At 40.0% G+C, this 16296-nt stretch overlaps 1 protein-coding gene across 11 annotated transcripts in view; it reads right to left on the bottom strand.

Annotated features, from left to right (window-relative positions):
* The window catches only part of LOC149314349 (tetraspanin-4), a 771146-nt gene that overhangs the window by 142588 nt on the left and 612262 nt on the right, over positions 1-16296 (bottom strand). The window contains exon 1 of one of the 11 annotated variants that reach the window (XM_089520929.1): positions 5499-5550. The exons of the other annotated variants lie outside the window; for them this stretch is intronic. The gene's annotated coding sequence lies outside the window, so the exon portion shown is untranslated. Of the gene's footprint in view, positions 1-5498; positions 5551-16296 lie in introns of those variants that run through there. 11 annotated transcript variants of the gene reach the window in all.

Raw genomic sequence — 16296 nt, 5'->3', positions numbered from 1 at the left:
TGGTCCGCAGCCCCATGTGACCTTGGACAGTTTGTTAAGTTAGCCTGAGTTGACATTTTAAGGGTGGAGTGAGTGCAGAGAGATATCCAGTGGTGTAATAATTGAAGACATATATATATAGTCAAAAATTGAACGTGAGGCACTGGAGGGACTCATCAGCTACTAGCCCAACAGCTGACAAGGAGGATCTGTACTGGGAGCAGGAATAGTCAGCAATGCCAGCTAAGCAGTTTACATACCTGATAACCCAGGCACAGAAACAAGGTGCCCTTTCCGCCAACAACCCCTTAAGACAAGGGCAGGTATGTTTTTGGAGATAGAGGGCCACATGGCCCACAGTGGCATCATTAGGGGGGGGGGTGCAGGGAGTACAGTACACACTCCTCCCACTGTGGGGTGAGCAGATGCAAGCATGCCCCTCCTGGTTTTGTTGTGGCAGCAGCTTTCTCCTAAAGAAAAGGCCACCATTGAAGCAAAGCAGAAGGGCAAGCATGCTCCACCTGGTTTTGCCACTGCAGTGGCTCCCTCCTCAAGAGCAGGCCACCTCAGTGGTAAAAGAGAAAGGCAGTGCACCCCTCTCTGTTTCACCTTGGCAGTGGCTTCCTCATCAACAGGAGGCCACTACTGCTGCAGAGGACAAGGGTGATTGCAATCTTTGGGCCCTAACACCTGGTAGACCTCCCAGGAGTCCCCATAGGTGGGGATAGCACTGAGTGCCTGGTTTGTGGCCTCTCCAGGGCACATGAGGGTCACAGCCCCCATTTGGGGTGACTGGAAGGAAGGAGGCTTCACATCCAGTTCTTTCCCAAGGCATCAAGTGTTTTCTGCCCCCTGCCCTGTTTTGGGGTGGGGAGCTCCTGAAAAGAACTTGTAATGGCCCCAGAAGGAGTTTTTTTGTTTGTTTGTTTTTGCCCTTTAAAGTTCTCCCTCAGTATAAACACTTTTTGGTTGGATTGCCATCTTTGGGAGGTTGTTAGGCGATAAGGGAGGTTCCCTGGGCTGCAGTGAACTCCTGTAAAGGCTATATATGTCTCATGGGCTGTATAATACCCTTACTTGCTTTAAGAACTGGCCAAGGTGCCAAATGAGAGAGATAGAGGAGGATCAGTTCAGGAGGAATGGAGATTTTTTTTGAAGCCCATGCATGCCAAGGAAGGGTTACTCTGCCCAACAACTCTACCACACATCTGGTATGACAAGCCAGCAACATGCTGACAAAGCCAGACAACAATCATCTGGCCAGACTGCCATCCAGGCAACCTCAGCTACCTGGGAGGACTGACAGAACCTTTAATAACCCAGGCAAATTCATAGCTGGCACACTTTTCTCCACCCATTCCTCCCTTGCTCCAGCCAGTGAGGATTATTCCTGGAATGTGTTAAAACTAGACAAGTCACCAGCCTATCCTCATAGACCACAGGAAGGAGGGAGCTATCAGCATTCACATTTGAATGAGAAAGCATGGAAGTGACAGAGGATTCCAGAATCCACAGTGAGGGGCCACTAAAAAGACACCCAGTACTGGTCATAATAAAGGAAGACACAGACTAGTAGAGATCCAGTGGAGAGAAAATATTTAGTCTCTTGGGAGATAATATTTAGTCTCCTGAGAGATAATATTTAGGGATGAATCCCAGTGGTGTTACTGTGGGGATTTAAATAAAGCAACTTTGAACATGGAACACTGTGTGAGGTCATGCACTTAATGAAATCAGGGTGGATTTAACACCCCCATCTTCCCAATAGAAGCCACACACAATGGAATGAAAGACTTGCTTGCAAGACAAGCGTCTGTGCTGTTGTCCTTGGTGCTGAAATATGGGTTTTGACAGATGATGTATTGCTGCCCTTAATTTGTGATTTAATAGCTTGCAGATGGCTTTCAAGATCAGATTTCCCCCTCTACCAAGCTAGTTCATGTTTTTAGTTTAATTTATGCTGCTTGAACATATTCAGGTGAAAAGAAAGTTAAATGATCTTTGCAAGACGGCTTTCAAGGTGTGGCAAAGTATTTTATGAGTTGTTAAAGCACAATTCTGTTTAGCAGCTTGTCTTGTAGCATTATATACTAGGAAGTCTGTTCTGGAGGTCTAAGACAACCTGAGTCCAAACAGTTTTACAGAACTATAAAATGCAGAAAGGGCAGAAGAGCTAGGTAAGAGTATCCTTGCTAACATGTTTCCTGCACATTATTTAGGAACACAAATTATTACTGTAACTGGTTTGGACCTTAATTTTTCATACACTAAATGGTTCCTTTCTATGATTACCTCTACCTTCCTGAGTGGCAGCTCCTTCCATGCATAGAGCAAAAAGTTCAGATTGAAGCCACTTATAGAATGCCATCAATGTAGTCTGTGTGCTGGAGTTTCCATTTCTGAACTCTGCTCAGTCCTGCTTAAGTTCTCCAAAGTAGTTCATTTGTATTCGAAGATAATATAGCTCTAGCTGAGGAAAAGAAGTGGTTCTTCCTTCCTCCTAACTGATAGGCAACCTAATTCATCATCTTTAATACCACCCACACAAAACTGTGCATTGAGTAATAAACCAGCTCACTGAACATTCACCCCATTCCTTCCCAGATTTAACACACAATACAGCATTTTACAAGGAGTTGTGAAGCATTACTAGAATATCTGGTTTGTCATCAAATGTCAGGAAAGTACACTTGTCCCTCCATATTCGCTAGTGTTAGGGGCACAAGACCCCCGTGAATATGGAAAAACTGCAAATAACAAAAACACCATGTTTTTACCCGAGAGGACACCTCTCTAAGGAATCTCTAGGTTCTCCAGGGCAACTCTGTGGTCAATGTCCAACAGACACTGACCATAGAATGCACTGGAGGAGATACAAATGCCTAGTGGAGTATTATCTCTAGGAATCTCTAGGTCTTTCAGGGCCAAGTTTAGTTCAAGTTGACCACTGAGTTGCACCAGAGGACCTAGATATTCCTAATCAAGTCTGTGAATAATCAGATCCGCAAATATAAAAGTCACAAATATGAAGGGATGAGTGTATTCATCCAATAATTGACACACTGAGGCCAAAGATCCATTACAAGCCATATGGTGTTTAGTATCATCCCACAAAATAGCTCAACAACAACACAGTCTGTAGCAATTATAGTAACTTCAGTAACATCATAATAACATAGTAATAGTAACATCATAGCTGTAGCAAACAACTTTGAGTTCTGACAACCAAGGCCTCTCATTCAGCCCATGAAGAAATTCTGTCAGGATGTGCTGCCTGTCCTACTTCAACAGGGATAGGTTTGTATCCTGCTCTTAAGATGCATGAAAAATGTTGCAAGAGGAAAAGATTAGCTAAAAATATGTAACAAAATCTTCCTTCCATTTTAAACTTTTTCTCTTCTGACAATAGGAATACTCAGAATTTCTTATGAAAGCAAAGGATTACATTTAACTAACATTTCAGGCATGAAATGGTATGCACTCGATTCCAAACATGCAAACACATTTTCTTTATTACTGCAGATAACTTAAGATGCAGAAACATGAAATTCTTGTGTCCCCCGAAGCATGAATAATATTAATGAAGTCTGGAAAATAAAGCTGCTGATAGGAACTGCTCTCTGCAACAAGTCACTGAAGAAGGATGAGTATGTTCTTTAAAGTACGAGCTTTAAAAGCACACTTTTCAAACAATGTACAACTTTCCCAGCTTGTGGCAAGAAATGCCCCTCCAGCATTTGGAATTGATTGACTTGATCAATAGCAGTCTTGTAGACAATAATCACACAGTAATAAGAAGAGGTGACATTTTATAAAGTAAAGGCATTGTTTGAAAGTCACTCAAAAGCTGAGAAGAGTTCAGAATCATTTCCAACTTTCTTTTTAATTTATCAAGAACTGAGTGTATGGGGAAAGCCAAATGATTTATTGGTAGTAAAGAACAAAAAATGTTACTATGTAGTAGCTACCTTATTGGTCACATCTTCATTACACCTGTCTTCCAAGGAACTTGGGAAAATGTAAATGGAGCCCACTTGTTATTTTTTCCAACCATCCTAAGAAGTAAGGTGAGTAGAATGTGACATGCTCACAGTTATTCAGTATGGCTATGCTAGTGACAGAAGTAATATTCGCTGTTATTCATTCTGCAGACAAAAAATGGAACTCTAAACTGAGAAAACTCAATGGAAAGAATAACATATAGATGAGGATTTTAATCCAGTATTCAAACATCCCAAAGTATTTTGGGAGATTATTCTGCAAAGCAATGCATGTTTTTTGTTTGTTTGTTTGCTTTATGAAAATTGTTGGTTTTTTGTTGTGCAAAACAACATTCTTTGCAGAAAATCTCCTTTTTTTGGACACCCATGTTTTTCTGTGTGTGCATGCAAAATTACTGAATTTTTGCATAAATCCCAGCAATTTTGCACAAAACACCCTCCATATGGGTTCCTGGAAAAAGGGGAGGGTTTTGAATGAAAATTGTGGGGCTTTTTGGAAAAAAAACATATCTCACTTTGTAAAAAAAAAGTTTCTAGAAACCCATGTGGGAATATTCAATACTGTACAATGTTTTATACAAAATGTGTGTGTGGTTGGTGTGTTATGGTTATACAAAAAAAAATCATGCCTTTTGCACCATCACCCCACTACACAAAAAATTAAAACAAGTCTTGACAGACAAAACAACAAAACAACCATACTCAACCCAGATCAAATTAGATTGAAGAGACTAAAATTTTAATATTATTTTAGAACGTCAGCTACGGAAACGCATGCCAAAATGTTACATATATAAAAATACTTTTAAGAAAGAACAAATGAGATGAATGAAAATTATACAAATTCGCATCTTGCATTACAATTTGTATTTGATATTATATACCAATATATTAAAAATAAAATTCCAAAACTGATCTTTCCAGTTATATTAGATAAAAACATGTCTAATTTGTTGTAATAAATTGTCGGTCTTGACCTTACATATCTATTCTAATCCTGTACCTGTAGGTTTAGATTCTATGATGTTATAATCTATGCCATGCCTTAACCTGAACTTCTATTTGCTGTCACAGAAACAGTCACATTTCAGAGGCTATTATGGGGAACACAATACCAGAAGTGCCTGATGTTTTGGTAACACTCACAAGCAAGTCCAGATCAATCTGTTTTCATATTAAAGCCTGAGTCTAGTAACTACCATTATCTAACTACTTCCTTTACATCCATGTCAGCAAAATCTTCAAGAGCTCAGAGAAAACCAAAATTTCAATTGCAATGGGTACTAGACACACCTTGCTTATGTACACAGAGTTGTATCCAAAATATTTTTTCTTGAAGATAATAAATTAATGCATTTCCTAGATATTAAAAATTCTGGATGTCCCACAGCTTGAACCCAGAGCCAATGAAATAAGCTGACTGAACAACTGTATTATTTAGAAAAACAAAATATAAATTTAAATACAAAGGGGGGAAAAGGACACAGAATTTAAAGGGTCAAACTAGACAATACGTACAGTTTTTCAAGTGATGAAAAATATCTGCATGTTATAGCACAGGATTGTCTTCATCTGCATATTTTGCTTTTAGCATGTTTTCTTTTGTGAATGGTCACTGGAAGGTAAAAATCAGACTTATTTTGCCAGTCTGTCTACTGGATTATGGCCCGTTACAGACCGCCCAAAAGGGGCGGTCTTGGGCCACAGCTGTTTGCTCCGTGAGGGAGCCGCAGCAGCCAAACTGCGTGACTCCCTCACAGAGCAAAAAAGGAGCGTGCAAATTGCGCTCCTTCCAGGAACCCGGAAGAGACGCCGCGAGTGCCAAAGCGCGCACTCGCGACGTCTCTTCTGGGTTTGGACGTGCGGACGCAGAGTGTCCGCTACGTCAAGATGGCGACGCCCTTATGTATAGGGCGCTGCTATCTTGACGTATAGGTTACGTGCGAGGGGCAAGGCGTGTCTGGAAGCGCCGCCCCTCACGCGTAATCACGGCATGAGGACGGCGCCTCTTAGGCCCGTCTGTAACGCGCCTATGTTTGAGGAAACTCCAACACATGTCTAATTTGGAGGGAAAAAGGTATATCATAGGGAATATGCATTTCCATTAGCATCTAGTTTGACTCTCGTTTTATTATGTTTACCATGACCCTGTTTAACTTGTGGTCTCACGAAAGTGAAACCACAGTAAATTATGAAGTATACTTTTCTTTTATGTGAGGGTAAGGACCCTTTAAAATGAGATCTAGTCTCAGAATATACCACATCACCACTGTCAAAGGGAATTGTGGAGTATGAATACCAGAGATCTAATGACATTATCTGCCCTGAGACCCAGAAAAATCTAGAGTGGCTAGATTGGCTACTACTACTACTGCTACCATGGCTACTAAAAAGGTAAAGGTTTCCCCTTAGATGTGGTCGTCTAGTTGTTACCAACTGTAGAGGACGGTGCTCATCTCCGTTACTAAGCCAAGGGAGCCAGCATTGTTAAAACAGCTTCATTTATATACCACTTCATACCGCCTAAGCAGTGTCTAAGCAGTTTACAACTGTAAGCTAATTTACGCCCAACAGTCTGGGTACTCATTTTAGCCACCTCCTTGGAAGGATGCAAGCCTGAGTCAAGCTTGAGCCCTTTTGCTGGTCTTGAACTCACAACCTTATGCTTTTTGAGTGAGTGGCTGCAGTACAGGCATTTAACTACTGGGCCACCAGGGCTCCTTAAAGATGACTCTGTGGTGATGTGGGTAGCATGACTTCATGGAACCCTGTTATCTTCCCACTGAAGAGGTACCTGTTTCTCTACTTGCACATTTACATGCTTTCAAACTGCTAGGCTGCCAAAAGTTGGGACTAGCAACAGGAGCTCACTCCCTCGTGTGGCACTTGGATCTCAACCTGTTGCCTTGTGATCGTCAGAGTCAGTGTCTTAACCACTAAGCCACCATGTCCCTACTGGCTACTACTGTATGATTTTTATGAGTTAGTAAATCTTGATTCTGGTCTTATTACATGAACTTCTGAGAGGAAACTTCACCATATTCTCCATGCAGTGACTTTACATGATGCCTTTGCTTACGTTGCTTGATGTACACACTGCATATACATACTGATAAACAGCCATGACTGATAATAAATTTATACATTTTTATTACTTCTTGATATTACAAATTCATGGAGTAGCTGCACTTTTTGCAGTTTTATGCCTGCCAATTTTATTTACATACTCTCAGTTGCTGTTGGAGGAGGTAGAAAGGTAGAAGGAAAGCTGGGTTTCTACAGATTTCAATATTGAGAGATGCTTCTTCTCTAACATGGAGTGATATTTCCCTGTTGGAAATAGTATCCTTAGGAGAAATAAATATTATATAAACTTTTCAGGGTTTCTTCAGAATAATTTATTCCTTGATAAAGCACCTTTAAATAAGTATGTCTTTTTAAAATAAATAAACATATTTCCCAGATGATGAAGGCAGAAGCGCAGATGTGGCCCTTCTTATAGAATACTTTTTTGTAGTCATTGTTACTGAGTATCCAGGAGGGATTCAAGTATAATGAATAAATATGTTGTATTATTTATAGAGCTGTATCAGAGCCATGGTGGTACAGTGGTTAAATGCCTGTACTGCAGCCACTCACTCATAAACCACAAGGTCCTGAGTTCAATAGCAGCCAGGAGCTCAGGGTCAACTCAGACTGGCATCTTTCTGAGGTTGCTAAAATGAGTACCCAGTTTGTTGGGGGCAATTAGCTTACACAGTGTAAACCGCTTTGGGAGTGCTTAAGTATAGTGATAGGCAGTATAGAAATGTACTTGCTATTGATATTGCTATAATTCCTGGAAATAATATTGAATCTCTAATGCACTAGTCTTTGGTTTTGAAAAACCAGAGTGTGTCCAAAGGAGGGCGACTAAAATGTTGAAGGGTCTGGAAATCATGCCCTATGAGGAATGACTTAGAGAGCTGGGGATGTTTAGCCTGGAGAAGAGAAGGTTAAGAGATGATATGATAGCCCTGTTTAAATACTTGAAGGGATGTCATATTGAGGAGGGAGCTAACTTGTTTTCTGCTGCTCCAGAGAACAGGACCTGGAACAATGGATGCAAGCTACAGGAAAAGAGATTCCACCTCAACACTAGGAGGAACTTCCTGACAGTAAGGGCTTTTCGACAGTGGAACAAACTCCCTTGGAGTGTAGTGGACTCTCCTTCCTTGGAGGTCTTTAAGCAGAGGCTGGATGGCCATTTGTCGGGGATGCTTTGATTTAGATTTCCTGCATGGCAGGGGGTTGGACTGGATGGCCCTTGCGGTCTCTTCCAACTCTATGATTTTATGATTCAAAGCAATTTAGAATTATCTTAGTTCCAAATTGTTTGATTCTACAATGAATTGCTGATGTCATCAGAAAAAAAGAATAGGGAAGATGTGGATGAGTTAATGTTCTGGTTGTATAATTCAAATCCTCTTACATGATGCAAACATTACCACAAGAAGTGAATAAGCAAGTTAGGAACTAGGAAATCCATTTAACTGTACCTAGACACATGAACACGTGAAGGCCCTCATGGTTTTTCTCTGCAAAAATATGGAAGACTGCATGAAAGCCACATTCACATAGATCTACATGAAACACCTAGTTCATAAGCAACATTCAGAAAAGGCATTTTTCTGGACTATGACTGCAAGAGGTCCTTAGCCACTACAGTTGGTGGTCATTCTCTCTGGCAGATGTCAGAGGCTGTAGTCAACACAATCCTTTTCTAAGGTCTACTCATAATGTTATTTCTATTATGCTGGTGTAGTGATGGGAAATGATGTATGTATGAGGGATAATCACCACCGCCACCATCACTATCTCCTGTTTCTACTAACTTTGGCTGATCCTGTCTCATTTGGGTCCCAATTTTGGGAGAAAAGCAGGATACAAATTAATATAATAAATAAAATAAATTTGAATAACCACAGCGGGATGCAGAGAGAACCGAATCATTACCTGCTTCAGTCAGTTTGAATGCCAGATGTACTAACTAATGGAAAGCTCTGTTCTCTGTGTGAAGCAGAGGTAATGGTCTTTCTTCTGCCTCTGGTCTTGTTTGGACCTAGGGAGGATAGTGTGTGTGTGTGAGGGAGAGAGACAGCGAATTTGTTGTTGTTGTTGTTAACTGCCACCAAGTTGACTATGACATATGGTGACTCTATGAATAATAATAATAATAATAATAATAATAATAATAATATAGATTTATTTATTTATGGAGGACTGCCAAGTCACCTTGTCATCAATGGCCCTGTTTGGGTCTTGCAGACTTAGGGCCATGACTTCCTTGATTGAGTCTATCCATATATAATGTCATCTTCCTCTTTTTCCACTGTCTACCACCTCACCAAGCATTATTGTCTTTTCTAGTGAGTCATGTCTTCTCATGCTATGGCCAAAGTATGATAGTTTCATCTTGGCTTCTAGGGATAGTTCAGGCTTGATATGCTCTAATACCTGTTTATCTTTTTAGCAATCCATGATATTCATAGAATTCCACCAACACATTTCAAATGGAATTATTAGAAGGCACACGACAACAGCAACAGAGACAGATGTTCCTTGTCAGTCACTGCCTTTCCCTCATTTGTTCTAGGTCTCTGGTGTGATAATGAATTAGAGACTTCCTCACTGGCTAAGATGTTTGCATACATGCTATCCCCCAAAACACTGTATTAGAGGCCTCACAACAGTTACTACTGCATGGCCACCAATGATTATGAAATTCACACAGAATCCTCAAGTGAGCCTGCAGGAATCCCTTTTCCACAATCAACATAGGAACAAAGACTCCATGAAAAAGTAAGCCAGGCATCCCTCTTAATTCAACAATATGTGCTCCTTGAGGCAACGTTAAATCTGTAACCTCGCCATAAAAAAACTGCTTCTAATTAATGACCCCTTAAGAACCTAATGCGCAGTGAAAGTGAATGGTAAGTGCCTGGAGCAAGAGGATATTGGAGAGAGGAGGAATCATTTGAGAGCTCCGTTCTGAGCACATTAACTATTTAACAGGTGAAAGACTGCAAAGGGCCTAGAAAGCTGTTACTACCCCAACCTCCTTCTAATAGCTCACCTTTAGATGACTTGGAGTCCCCTGAGGGGTAACTGTTTCGATATTTTGTCTAGGTCTATCAGAGGGTAGAAGGAGAAATTTTTTTGATGACCCTGGGTAAAGGCTATACAACTGTTAGCAGGCATTCCAAAACATATTGAGGGATAAAAGAAAAAGCTTGCTAGCATGGCAGGAGCAAAAAACAGTGTGCCTCCATTAGGAAATATGGAGCCTATACAGATAGGCCAAAATAAAGTTGCTTCGGGTCACTTTGAGGGTATGCTGTTTAAATGATGCGTGAGTCCTAAGACGCCAGAAGTCGTGCCAAAGCACAGCTTTGGTGCAGCTTCTGACCTCTTATGATGCATGTGTAATTTAAATAGCATACCTCCAAAGTGATCCGAAGCAGCTTTATTTTGGCTTTTCTGTACGGGCCCATACACTGGCTTTCCCCATCCTAATTATTCTGATCCACCTGCCCATCAAAAACAAGAAGCCCAATTCTCCAGATACTCACTTCCAAGCTTTCAAACATATTATGTGCCTGGACTTGCATTTGTAAGCACCATAGGCTGATTCTCAAGTCTTCACACAGAAATTATATCTGCCAGGGTTATACCAACGTGACATGTAAAGTGGGGAAAGGAGATGGGCACCTTTCAATACCCACTGGATATACATTACACAGTTGCGGCCAAGCTCCTATTTCTGTGGAAGCTGGTGTATTACATACCAATGGCGTGGAAAATCTATTCCTGGTTTTAATCTGAGGTTAAAGGAACTATCCCAGCGGTTGAAAACCCTCTTTTATACCTTGGATTGCTCCTTTAACATTCAGATTAAACTGAAAGCAGATTCACTATTCCACTGGCATGGGAGCCACCAGGTTCCACTATCCAGCTCCCCAGCTTGCATGTTTGCAAACACTGTTGCATTTCTGATGCAATCACTGCCTTATGTGTGAATTAGCTTATATAGCTTGGGGCTTTTGTTTTTGTTTTGACAGTACAAACTACATGAATTGTAGATTAAAAAAAACCCTGCATCTGTATATCTGCAATAGTAATGGGCAAATATTGTCCACAATCTCATTTTTATTCTTGGCAATCAATTGCTAAAATAAGCACACACACCCCAAGGTACCCCAGATGTCTGCTGGTAGTGTCCAAAGTAATCTAATTTATTCTGGATTAATTAAATTCAGATCTTTAGGCTCCTTGTATGCACAGTATCACCAAATGCTTGATGAAACCTAGCAGGCTCCCAGTTCTATTCCTGGCAAGACTCAATCTCTCTCTATTCTCTTTTGCACTGGAGGAGTTGGGGGATTTAACAGAGAGGGACTATATTATACTTAAAGTTGTAGACAGATCTTTGATGCTCCTTTGTATGCTCAAGACATCCTGGGTAACAAGGGATCATACAACCTCAACATTTAGTATACTGAGCCATTGGTATGCACCACCACAACTGCAAATGGAACCACGTTTAAGACATGTGGAGCAAGGTTATTTTAGCAAGATGCATGAATGCTGCATCATCAGGGGCACTGCATCAAATAGTTTTAGGATGTTTTTTAGACAAGTTGGTCCCAAGTTGCTTTTTAAGCCCCTCCCCCCTTCTCTCTCTCTGTCTTTCTCTCCTCTCTCTCTATGTATCTAAGAGCTTGATACAATGACATCTGCATCATGTTGTGTACTAGTGTTACCTGCCAGCATAGCAAATCTACCACGAACTGCAGGAAAAATGCCTAGAGGAAATTGATTAGTTCAGGCCTTGTCAACGTAATGTAAGTTCTTACAGACCAGCTGTCTTCAGGCTGAGTAAAGAATGAGTCCCAGAAGCAAGCCTTGCACCCAGGAAAGAATGCTTGGCACTGCAAAGCTAAACACAGTGCTGTAAGGTAAAAGGATAATTTTACACAAGCATGTAACCATCCAGCTTTCACTGACCCCTTACCATTTTAAAAAAGAAAGGATAGTGCACAAAATCTATTCAAAATAGAGGTTAGTTCTTTTACAAGGTGGGAGTAATAGAACTTTAAATGCAAAATGCAAATCACACACAAGCAAAGAGAATGGGTGGAAATGCCACATTACACAAAGGGCATATTACATTTTCCTGTTTCACTGCTCTGACAGCTTACCTCCACCACTATGCTAATTTTGACATGAAAAATCGTAAGGGATTTTTTTTTTACTGCTTCGCAGAATGCCTTTGTTGTTTGTTAACCTAAAAGAGACCCTACTGTACTGAAGCAAAAAGACCTCCCAGTGAACTGGCACAGTAATATATCCGGTGCACATTGGTTTGGGTCTTACAGATGGCCAACTCCTCTCTGTTGACAAAGGAAAGTATGGTGTACATTCAGCCTGGAGAAGCCTCACCAGCTTTGCTCAGTTCTGCACAACCAATTCCTTAATGCTCATCCTGACCTGATTTTTCAAGCTCAATACTATTCAAAAGTTAAATCTTTCTGAAAAAAGATGAGCAAGTCCTGAGTGGACAACTCCATCAAATAACACAAATTGACCTAGTTTTATTGAGTCCACATCACTTTTAAGATTTGACAGAAATGTCTGTTTCCGCAGTACATTTTCTACATCCCCTCCTTTAAAAGGGGTGTATGACCAATTCAAACTCTGCCCTTTACCCAATGGACTATGGTGCACAACAGGCAAATTCTTTGGCTCTCTCAATGGCTTATTCTTACCTATAATGTTCTTACCTATAAAGTTCTATGAATCTGGGGCCAAATTTGTCTCATGTGGGGCTGATCACAGAATCAATGTTCTTCTTCAGAGGCCTTTCTGTGCATCTCACTACCAAGAATCACTTTTCAAATCAAGATAATAAGTGGGAATGAAGTCACTTTAATGGTTACTTGTCAAGGGTATTTAAAAGACATTTTTCAAAGACGGTTCAAGTTTTGTTTGATTCTCATATTCCTAAGAGCTTAAATCTATTCCCCACTCACTGAATTAAGTGCTGACTTAAAGTAAGAAATGGATTTAATGAGCCTATTCTAATTAGAAGTAGCCACTGGATTTAAGCCATGGTTTTGTTTTTAAAATAATAGAAACTAGGGGAAAATACCAAGCAATGCAACAAGTTACTTTCCAAAACAATGGAATGAGTAACCACAACTAATAATCTTTAGAGCACAAAGCTAGCTCTCCACAAGAAGGCTTTTTTGTTCTGTGAGTAGTTTTAAATGCATTATTCCACTCCCTGCTTTTAAAAGTCTGTTTAGACTGGTTGCCTTTTCTTAATCTGCTTTGTTATCTTGTTGTTTTAAAGGTTTTAACAGTAAGTCTCCTTGGGGGCCCTTTTTTGGCTGGCAAGGTGACTCAGAAATAACTTTATAACAAAATAAATACACTATAAGGCAATACAAACCGACATCTTTAAAGTTACATAACTGAAAATATGGTCAATGAAAGATCAACATTCCTGAAAGGGACCTCTGAGGAACACTGATCAAAAGTCAACATAACATTTAGCCTCCCTCAAAGCCAATTTCTTCCCAAGCTTTCAGTATAAATGATTACAGGATCCTCCTCAGAGTGTTGGAAAATGTGAAAGACATATGCCAGAAGCAGAATTGCCATGACTTGTAAAACGTGGGCAGTTTTATAAAGCTGTGGTATGCCTGAAGTGGGACTAGTTTAGACGACAGAAAAAAGAGAGAATTTAGCATCTCAATACCTGCTGGAACATTTCCTTACAGCATGCTATGCTGTTTGAAATCTCACCACTACCCTGTTTTGCTGGTTGTTTCTTAATGACCATGCACTAACATTCAGTAGGGAATAATATGTCGAAAAATAAAAAGGATCCAAAAATGTTAGTGATGTAAAAGCCAGTGGCAGCTTGTGGTCTCCTATGTCAGTAGTACACTGAATGAATCTGCTCTGAGTTTTAGGATGGACTTTAAAGGAACTGTTTTGGGGTCAGGGTCTAGTATCTTGGATAGTTCCTTTCATGTTCAGACTAAAAATCCATTGCCCTACTGATATGAGAGCCAGCAGCCACCGTTGGTAATTTACTTTCTCACAGGGGTAGAATTCAGCGACAGCCATGTTAATCTGAAATAGTGGTATGCAAAGGGACCTTGTAGCACATTTGAGACTAACTAAGCAAAAGAGGTTGTAGCATAAGTGTTTGTAGACATGATGTACTTGCACCTGAGGAAGTAAACTGAGCCTAGGAAAGCTCATGTTACAACTTTTTTTTTTACACAAAGCCCGAACAGACAGGCCAAAAAAAGCTGCTTTGGGTCACTTTGGAGGTATGCTGTTTAAATGATGCATGCATCCTAAGAGGCCAGAAGCTGTGCCAAAGCTGCGCTCCAGTCCTTAGGAATGGAGCGTGGCTTCTGGCCTCTTAGGACACATGCATCATTTAAACAGCATACCTCCAAAGTGACCTGAAGCTTTATTTTGGCCTGCTCGGGTCCTAAGTCTCAAAGGTGCTGCAAGATCTCTTTGCATACTTATTTTCTCAACGTGAGGTTTCCTAGGATTCCTGGTATTGGTTCATCCATTGTTTTACAAAGAATCTTACTTCTTCCACCGGTAAACTGACAAAAAAAGTTCATAACTACCACAGAGGAAACAAATAAGAAAAAATTTAATTCCGACAAGCAGATCTGGAGAACAGTGAACACTGTTATATCCTAACAGAAAAGATATTGAGTGTTGTTAACCATGTAAACAGAAAGAAGGGGTGTTATGCAAGACTTATGAACCTGCCAGAGTTCTAAGATCTACAGGAGAAGTCTTTCTCTTGGACTTGCCACCACCTCAGGCTCACTTGATGAGAATGCAAGAGGATACATGGCCTCCTCCTTGCTTTCCTTTCTCTAGCAAATAAATATACTTTTATTTAAGAAAGCTTTTAATGTGTTAGCAGGGGAGTTTCTTAGTGGGATGTGTGCTTTATTTTTATTTTATATTACTTAGTGTTCTTTTCAATGATTATATATTGTTTCATGTGGGGATTTTAAATTGTTTTTAAAAATTATTGTTAAGGATTTTCAACTGATTCTCTAGGAGCTGCCTTGCGTCCTACTCTGGAAGAAAGGTAGCATACAAATGAAAGAAATGGAATGAAAATAAAAACAGAATTTTCTTTTGTAACATCAGCTGAAGACTGGGTCATCAATTTCATCAAGGGATTAATTAATTAATATCTTAATTAATATTATATTGATATAATATTAATTAAGAGGAATGAAAATAGGAGGAAGGAATATCAATAATCTAAGATACACAGACAACACCATAATACTAGCAGAAAACCTCTCAGATCTGGAACAACAACAAAGGAAAATCAAGGAAGAAAGTGCAAAGGCACGACTACCATTGAACATAAAGAAAATAACAATAATGACCAAGGAGATTCTAGACAAACTCAACCTAGACAATTAAGAAATAGAAGAAGTAAAATACTTGAGATTGAACATTGATAGAAACAGGCACTGCAGTCAGGAAATCAGAAGGAAATTAAGAATGGGGATGGTGGCTTTGAAAGAATCAGAAAATATTCTAAAATGCAAAGATATACAACTGAACACAAAGCTTAGAATCATACAAGCCACTGTTTTCCCTACTACTATGCATGGATGCGAGAGCTGGACAGTGAAGAAAGAATATAGGAAGAAAATCATCTGAGATATGGTGATGGAGAAGAGGACTGAGGATCCCATAGACAGCCAAAGAGACAAACAGATGGGTCCTGGAGCAGATCAAGCCAGAAATCTCCATGGAAGCCAAGATGAAAAAACTGAGGCTGTCATACTTCAGACACATGATGAGAAGGCACAACTCATTGGAAAGGTGGAGGAAAGCAGAAAGAAAGAAAGGCTGCATTCTAGATGGATGGACTATTAGGGAGATCATGGGTATGTGTTTGAACTAAGCAGAACAGTGGAAGATAGGGAGTCTTGGAGATGCCTCATCTAGAGGGTCGCCTCGCAATGGGTCAAAATCGACTTGAGGGCAGTTAACAACAAAATCCCATCTTTCCCCTAAACCATTATCATAGAATACCTTTCTTAGTCAATCCATTTAGCCAGATTTCTGGGATTTTTAAGCCCTTTCTAGTTAGTTTTCTTTATTTGTTATTCATGATTTTTCCTCAAGATAAATTTATCATTGTTCTATAATACCTGTATCAAACAGTGCAGCCTTTGGTAATATTACATAAATGCATATTAAA

This window comes from Sceloporus occidentalis, unplaced genomic scaffold (assembly GCF_023333645.1).
Source record: "Sceloporus occidentalis isolate IW3139 unplaced genomic scaffold, rSceOcc1.0.p SCAF_4, whole genome shotgun sequence".
NCBI classification, from domain to species: Eukaryota; Metazoa; Chordata; class Lepidosauria; order Squamata; family Phrynosomatidae; genus Sceloporus; species Sceloporus occidentalis.
This window is presented reverse-complemented; position numbering and strand designations above follow the sequence as displayed.